Source organism: Brassica napus, unplaced genomic scaffold (genome assembly GCF_020379485.1).
Source record: "Brassica napus cultivar Da-Ae unplaced genomic scaffold, Da-Ae ScsIHWf_1435;HRSCAF=2024, whole genome shotgun sequence".
Classification (NCBI taxonomy): Eukaryota; Viridiplantae; Streptophyta; class Magnoliopsida; order Brassicales; family Brassicaceae; genus Brassica; species Brassica napus.
In genome coordinates, this window is record NW_026014848.1 from 107307 (window position 1) to 116264 (window position 8958).

Genomic DNA, 8958 nt, shown 5'->3' on the forward strand with positions numbered 1-8958 from the left:
TTACCGCGTAACATCCCTGCTACACGCTCTGCTATCGCTCCACCACCATGCCAAAGAGCAGACTTTGAGATAAAAACCGGCATGATCAATCATGTCCAGAGAAAGATGTTCCATGGACTGCCAGCTGAGATACCAATGGAACACATTGAAGCTTTCGAGGAGATATGTAGCTTCACTCGTGCAAACGGCGTCCCACCCGACTACATCAAATGCATGCTGTTTCCATTCTCTCTAGCGGACAAAGCTTCACGATGGCTCAAGCAGTTACCTACAGGTTCCCAACTTCGTGGGAGCAGGTTAGATCAGCTTTCTTGGGACATTTCTACACGAAAGCCAAAACAGCTGCTTTGAGGAACAAGATCTCCTCCTTCAAGCAGCTCGCCGATGAACCTTTTAACGAAGATTGGGAACGATTCAATGATACCCTCAGAGAGTGTCCTCATCACGGGTTCGACGATGACCATGTTCTAGGAATCTTCTACGATGGAGTGGAATGGGAGTTCCGCAATGCTCTGAATGCAGCGAGCAATGGAGATTTCATGACTCAAGAACGAGTACATCTTAGTAGCTGTTGACTACGTTTCTAAGTGGGTGGAAGCAATAGCCAGTCCCACAAATGACGCAAAAGTGGTAATTAAGATGTTTAAAACCATAATATTCCCAAGATTTGGAGTACCCCGCGTGGTCATTAGTGATGGGGGTAGTCACTTCATCAACAAGATCTTCGCTGGTCTACTGAAGAAGAACGGCGTGCAACACAAGGTAGCCACGCCATATCACCCTCAAACTAGTGGGCAAGTCGAAGTTTCCAACAGAGAGATCAAGACCATCTTGCAGAAAACAGTCAGCACAAGCCGTAAGGATTGGTCGCTCAAGCTAGACAACGCTCTCTGGGCCTACAGAACAGCCTACAAAACACCTATTGGGACTACTCCTTACAATCTGGTATACGGTAAAGCTTGTCACTTGCCGGTCGAATTGGAATATAAGGCAGCCTGGGCTGTGAAACTACTCAACTTCGACATCAAACCAGCAGCAGAGAGACGATCCATGCAGATTCACGAGCTGAAGGAAATTAGGCATCTAGCCTATGAAAGCTCTAAGATCTACAAAGAGCGAACTAAAGCTTACCACGACAAGAGGATCATCAGCCGGAACTTTCAACCCAAGGATCAAGTGCTCCTGTTCAACTCAAGGCTACGATTGTTCCCTGGAAAGTTGCGATCTAGGTGGTCCGGACCATTCACCATTAAAGAAGTCTGCCCCCACAGTGCTGTTGTGTTGCTGAACACGAAAGGGGAAGAATTTGTGTTGCTCCGCGAAGGTAAGTCTCAGGACCCAAAAAAATAAAAATAAAATTAAAAAAAAAACTGATTTTGTTTTATGATCTAATTTAATTTTGTAAAATGGAGAGAAACCCTAGAAAGTGGGAAGTGGGGCACGAAGTGGGCCTATAAAAAGAGGAACCTTCCCTATCTCTTTCCCATTTCCACAAAACTTGCCTCCTCCATCGCCCCACACCCCTTCCTTTTCAAAACCTTAAACTCTTTCAACTTCTTCTACTTTTTTTGAGTTTTACGGTTTCTATTCGCTTGGATTTCGAACTATTTGGCTAATCTGCAGGATTCCACCATCCCCAATCAAACGGTAAGAGGCGAAATCACACTGTGATTCTCGGCCTACAAATCTTTTTGTCTTCTCTTCTTTGCGCTTGAATAGATCGATTTTGGGGTTTATTACATTAAAAATCGACCTCTCCTTTTGCTGCTAGGATGGTTAATAGAAGAATAGATGAGATTTGTTAGATTAGATGGAAAGTGATAACCTTTGAGCCACTGTTTTAATTTGCACATGCATCGATTGATAAGATATGGATTTTGGTATCTAATTGATCGATTTTTGATTGGCAAGTAGAATGAAAGTATCATGTATTCCAAGAGTGATTGTATTTGGTTCGCCATTGTCAATTGCTTGTTATCTCTACATTGGGTTGTGGATTAGCTTGGATAGAGCAACTAAAAAGAGAGAAAAAGCTCCCAACATTATCTACAAAACCCAATCGAATGGTACTAACTCTTTCCTTTGGTTATGTTCTACATATGGCTCCCAAACGCACCAAGGCAGCATCTAAAATCAAGCCACCATACGCTAGGGGTGAACCGGAAGATTACACTGTCCCATAAACTTACCCATGGCCAAGAAAAGAGGGACCTTCGATCCCCATCACAGACCCAAACATCCCTAAGAAATCGGAGACAAGGTGGGATAAAGAAGCCTCACGCCGCTACAACACTCTGCTCAACACCAACTTCTTCCCGACGCGTTTCGTCGACGCCGGAGCCTTGAGCGATTTAGGCTTGCATGAGGACTTACATGCAGTTCTCCACGTGTTGGGAATAGCTGATCTCTGTCACCGAACTCACGCACTGTATCGTTATCTGGTAAGGCAAGTCCTCGCCACCGCAGAGCTAACCTTCAAAAGGCCCGTTTCCCAATCTTTGAGGAGGCTTACTTCACATTCTTTGCAAGCGGTGTCAAGCACTCCATCAGCTTGGAAGCACTGACTGAGGTCTACGAGATGTCCGAGGAGTACACTCAAACTTCTTTTCCTAGGAAGTTTATTCCAGAGCAGGCATTCTGGAAATTCATTGCTTCAGGGGATTTCAAATCCCGATCAGCCAGTCAGTCTCACATCCGTAACCCTGTTATGCGCATTACTGCTAAGGTCCTGAGCAATCTGCTCTTCACGAAGGACCAGACTTCCAATGTCACACGTGGAGAGTTACAGATGCTGTGTGCGGGTGTTGAGGACGAACTCAAATCCTCCGACGTAGGAGTTCCAACCGCACCAATGACAACCAGTCCCGGTTGTGTGCTTGTTCAGATGTTTGTGGACAAGAAAGCTAGAGTGGTTAAGGGTTCTTTGAAGAAAGACCGTTCTGGGAGTTTACTTACTCCTCTCTTCCGCCACTTGGAGATCGATCTTAGTGTCTACCATGTAACGAGACAGCGGCGTTCATTGACATCCCTTACCTGATCAACTGCCAGATGCTCCGCGACGAGAACACCTATAGCTTCCTTAGTCGGGATGGGTGAAACCTCTACTGCAACCTCTACCGATCATCACTTCGCTGAATGAAGTGACCAGCATCTGCTTCTCCCTGATGCTAAGTATCTCTGCGCTGACCCAGGGGCATCTTACCGCGATGATGTCATGGATGATGTTGAGTTTGTCCGCACTGATGGAGGCGACAGTGAATATGATCTAGGCCCACTTGATGACGACGCCGATGACGCAGCTTACCGTCACTGGATGGTAGAGTCTCAACGCAAGAACAACAGCCTCATGAAGAGGATACTATAGGCGATCACGGGAGGATGCATCGGAACTCCGAGCATAGCTGAACCTCGTCAAGACCAGCCTACACAGCGCAGACATCGTCCAGGGAAGGAGCCAGCAGGAACAGCAGGAAGTGACGAAGATACTCCATGGGCCACTCCACGCAGAAGGAACAGGCGTTCTGCGGGCCAGTCCGAGAGCGATGATACTGACTAGGCAGTCTCCTAGTTCTATATCCATTGTTATATCCGTTTGGGCTATTCCTTTTTCTGTTTCTGTTTCCTGCACTTGTTTCTTTTAAGCCTTCCTTTCATTTATTTTCTCACCAGAGACGATGAGAAGTAAGTCTGGGGGAGGCGATTATCTGCTACTAATCGTTTACCTTTGGTTTTTATGTTTAGAGTCAGTCCGCTTTGATGTCTTTATCGAGCCAGTTTGTTAAGATCGAGTCAGTCCAAACTTTGTGGGAATCAGGACCTTATTCTATGATGTGTATTAACCACCCTCGTGCTTTAATTCATCTTATTCAGTGACCTTAGTAGAAGCGACAGACACACATGTGGATCCAGAACAGCCTGATATTACATCATCTTGCTCTCCTGAAGCTTTCAGCATGTCGAGGTTACTCTGAAAAGACTTAACTCCATCTAACTTGAACTTAATCTTGACAGAAATTCTTCTTTTTATGGGCGTTAGATTAGGGTTTAACGTAATCAAACACTCAGGATTTCTTATTCTTTTTACCTATCTTGATGATCCTGAGAGGCTAGCTCATCTTTAGATAGTACCCACCTTAAGACCCTGAAGCCTTTGTTTCGCCCTCATGCATTTGCTATTTAGTATCTTATGTGCAGATATGTACAAAAGGGCCGGAGAGGAAAGGATCGACACAGTCTCTCACTCGTTGATGCAACAAAAGTTTCAGTTGAAGAACAGGCAGAAGCACATGGAACAGCCGCTCCGCTGCCGATGACTTAACTAAGAGGATAAGAGAGATAAGAATGAATGTAAAGTCAAGAACTCCAGTGGCATGTCTTTATCACCATTGTTACCTCCTGCTTCGACACCATCACCCAGAAAAAAAAAATTTGTATTTGCTTATTATACTTCAAGATATGGTGATTAAGGAGGATAAGGTTCTAAAGGAAGGACAGACGGCACTGGTAAAATAGAAGGAGTCTAAAAAGAAAGAAGAGAGAACCATGCAGAGCAGAGCAACTGTTCCTGAAGAAGAACATGCAAAAACGAGTTGAGGCTGTGGACATCAATGGATCTATCCTCTCTTGCAATTTTGCGCGATATCCTGCATCCTCTACAAAATTTGGTAGCCCTTAAACACTGATTAGCTCCATTTAAACACAAAAAGGCATGTTTCATACCTAGACCGTTACCCTACCTAATGCCTATGATGAGAAGCTCACGCTACTCTTAATTGAACTTAAGGAGTTTTGTCTGGAAGGTTTTAACTTTGGCAGGTATGAGATACAGAGTATGGGGCCGATTTTGAACAGCAGTCAGTGGGGTTTTGGTAAGGGTGTGTTGTCCTAGTTTTACTACTTGTATGGTTCAGAGATTCGTGGTTAAAGTATGGTTGTTTAGAATAGGAGAGTTCCCACGCTTTCAAACCCTTCTCTCAGTTCTTGGTACTTGATTTTGTTTGAGGACAAACAAGGATCTAAGTCTGGGGGAGTTGATATATTGTGTTTTTGGCACATTATATGTATGATTTACTAATAGTTTTCAAGGTTTTATCGAGTCTGTTTAGTCCTTCTCGAGTCATAACAGGTCTGGAATTGCATTGGATGGGAAATGGACCATCTAGAGGAAAAGAAGAGAGAAAAGTATGATTTGGGGTCTTTTACACGGAACAGCCATGCGGAGCAGCCTGAGTGCATGTTCCAGCGACAAAGAATAAAAAGGAAGTTTCCAATTATTTCGGGATTTGCCCTAGATTTCCTATTTCTTTCCTTTAGCCGCCTGTGGTTCCTATATATATAGTTTCCTATTTATTACTTTAGACCTACCTTAGTTTTTACGCAAGAAAGACTAGAGAGCTTTGAATTTGGCGATTTGCCATTGTAAGGGAGACGGCTCCATCTATCTCATAGAGAAGATCATCCTGAACCCTCTTGTTACCATGATTTATTATTACGCAGTATTATTCAGAAATCATGGTTCTCTGTTCTTGTGTAATGTCTGAGTAGTCACCCAGTTAGTTTAGGGGTTCTTAGGGTTTGGAATCGTGAGCTAAGTTTAAATAAGTTATCTAAAGATTGTCTACATTCATATCTGTTCTTATTGCTTGCATCAAACTGATCACTTAGTGCATGAACTAGGGTTAATCAATTTAGCTAGCCGTTGATTGATAACTTGACATGATTTGAATGAGCTTTGCATCCCTAGTCAGCGAGAGTAGATATTAGAGTGCATTGTGAACCTATCGGACTTGATCTCTAAGGCTTGCTCGCGCGTCTTGACCCAAACGAGAGTTTAGGTATCAAGACCGACTTGTAAAGAAATCGATACCACGAGAATGGATCCATTCTACATGAGTGATCCGAGTTTAGGCTTGCTGATTAATTGAACTTGAGTAATAGCTTGGCTTACGAGCTCCTTATCTGGAGAAGAAACCCTAGACTAGCGCTTTAAACCAATTCGAAAACAACCTAATCTAGTTATTTGTTCTTTACGTTATTTACATCTTTTAAATCCCCACTTCGTTTTAGCTTAATTCTGATCCCATAGAGATAAAGTGTAAACTGGTCCTCTGGAATTGAATCTAAACATATTAAAACTACACTGTTAACTTGACAGTAGACAAAGATCCAATTTTAGTGTATCAACCATATATATATATATATACTCCTAGGGCCCAACAGAATCATTCTTCCTCCACATAAGGGACACCGACAATCCCTTCACTATTACACCACACAGGCATAGACGCTCGGGAATCGCCCAGTCACGGTCCTCAATCGGAATCGCTGTGCCCCGGTCCCCTATTGGACTCGCCGGGGCTGTCATATCCACGTGTGACACTCAGCCTTGGTGATCAAGCCAAGTTAAACCGAGCCCACCACTTTCCGGACCACGACCGGCTTAGTGGTAGCATTTGAGGAAGCAATGACCTGCAAACTACTACTAGAACCACCACGACATTCTCACACAACAGTATCAACACGTGGTACACACTATAACAACATATCATAATCACACAATCACAATAATGCGGGTGCTTAGACTAGTCTTGCTATCCACTTAGCCCAGACATGGTCTCAAGCCTCGGATCCACAAACTTACACCTAGACCGGTCCGGCTATCCTAGCTCGGAAGCCGTCTCCGATGTCAGGAACCTACATTAAAAATTTGTTAACAAACAATTAACCGTGACTCACAATGATTAAGCGATGTGGCTCGACTCATTGATTCCGGATGTTGACCAAGCCCCTTTTATCCCCCCCAAATCTTCGTCTTGGTACCGTGATGTTAAATCCCAAAACCTAACCTCAATGTCTTTAATGAAATGGTCTGGACTGATCAGAACTCGGAAATAACCTTCTTTCTCTTCTGGACAGTCTTTCGGAACTTCCCAGCAGTTTATCAGTTTTCGAAAAATGTCTATATTTCTAAAGCACCTCACTTCTTTCTCTCTCTCTCTTTCTCTCTCTAATCCACGTTTTAGAGTGTTCTTGGTGTGTCGGAATGAGTAAAAATGAACAAGGGTAGCTAGGTATATATAGAAGGTTCCGACCAATAAGAATGAGCCACCCGATCGCCTGTGTGTCGTCCTGCATGCTTCCGGTCGCATGCATGGCAACACATGGGCGTCCACATGCCATGTTGTATGCTCTCTAGCCATTACAGAAGACACCTCCACTTCCACTTGCCCTTCAGCATGTCTAGTGTTCATGCATTGCGACACACAGACCTCTGCATGTCGGTTTGCATGCGCAGATTGCAGGTATTGCGACACCTCGTGCTTCTATGTGTCAAGCTGCATGGAACTGCTTCATGCACGTCTACACCTCCTTCCTGTGTTGACACAAATCAGGTTAAATGGTTGACACCACGTCCTGATCCCTTAGATCAAGCCACCTCGAGCTTCTCGGTTGATTTGCACGATTTCGGCCCTTCTGGTGAATTTTCGTCGCGCGATCAATCCCGAATATTTTTCCGCTCCCGTTCTGATAAGCTAAATATTTTTAATAGACTCCAGACTAACCTTAACCTTGAGGATAAAAATTTCCCGAGCCTTCGGCTTCCCGAGAAATTCCATAAAACCGAAATTATGGTTTTTTTTTTAAGACGGGGTATTATATTCTCCTCCCCTTATTTGAATCCGTCCCCGAATTCTCTAAGGATCCGGTGATCCCCCTTCTTCCATCACGACATCTTCGTGGAAGAACTCTGGATGCAACACTTTGAATCTTGATTCATCCTCCCAGGTCACAACTACACGGTTCCGCTTGCCCCAGAAAATTTAGACTTGAGGAATTTCTCGATTCTTCAATCTTCGTATCCGACATTCACCTATTCGGATTGGTCCCTCTGGATAAGTGAGGTTTGTTTGCTGGTTTTTGATTTGCTCTGTCTCAATGCAGCATTGATACGTGAAATATCAGATATATTTGCATCTCTTCAGGTAGGTTGAGACGATAAGCTACCTCTCTGATTCGTTGTATAATCTGGTAAGGCCCAATGAATCTTACCGCTAGTTTCCCGACCTTCCCGAATCGGTCCTTTTCTTTTTGAGCTGACACTTTCAGATAAACCCAACCACCAATATTGAACATCACTTCTCTCCTTGATTGATCGGCATACTTCTTTTGTCTATCCTGCGCTTTCTTCATATTGGTTTGAATGATCTCCAACTTTTTCATTGTCTCTTCTACAATTTTGGGTGCAAACTCTCTTCTTTCTCCAACTTCGGTCCAGCATAAAGGTGTTTTGCATGGCCTCCCATAAAGCGCCTCATATGGTGCCATACCTATGCTAGAATGAAAGTTGCTGTTGTAGGAGAACTCGATTAATGGTAAATGTTTTTCCCAGCTTCCCGTCCAATCCAATATACACATCCGCATCATATCCTCTATGGTGCGAATGGCTCTGTTGGTTTTGTCGTTCGTCTCGGGATGATACGCGGTGCTTATGAACAACTTAGTTCCCGCAGCTTCTTGTAACGGCTTCCAAAAATTTGAGGTGAATCTAGGATCTCGATCGGAGACTATATCTGTTAGCACCCCATGCAACCTCATAATTTGGTCCACATACATCTCTGCAAATACTTCTACCTTATCGGTTTCCTTCATAGGTAACAAGTGCACCACCTTTGTCAGTCTGTCGACAATCACCCATATTGCATTATTTGATCTTCCTCGAGCCGGCGGTAACCCAGTGATGAAATCCATGGATATTGAATCCCATTTCCACTGAGGTACTGGTAAGCTTTGTAACAATCCTCCTGGAATCGGATGCTTGACTTTGACTTGTTGACAAGTTTGACATTGAGCCACCCATCGCGCCACTGATTTCTTCATTCCTGGCCAATGATAATACCTTCGGATATCTCGGTACATTTTTGTACTCCCGGGATGGATACTGAGTAACGAGTGATGCGC

The 8958-nt window shown here is 43.9% G+C and overlaps 1 non-coding gene across 1 annotated transcript; it reads right to left on the reverse strand.

Annotated features, from left to right (window-relative positions):
• Positions 1-344: 344 nt before the first annotated feature.
• On the reverse strand, positions 345-451 carry LOC125597354. The gene has a single exon (XR_007331667.1). It is a non-coding gene; the product is annotated as a small nucleolar RNA R71 (small nucleolar RNA).
• Positions 452-8958: the final 8507 nt, after the last annotated feature.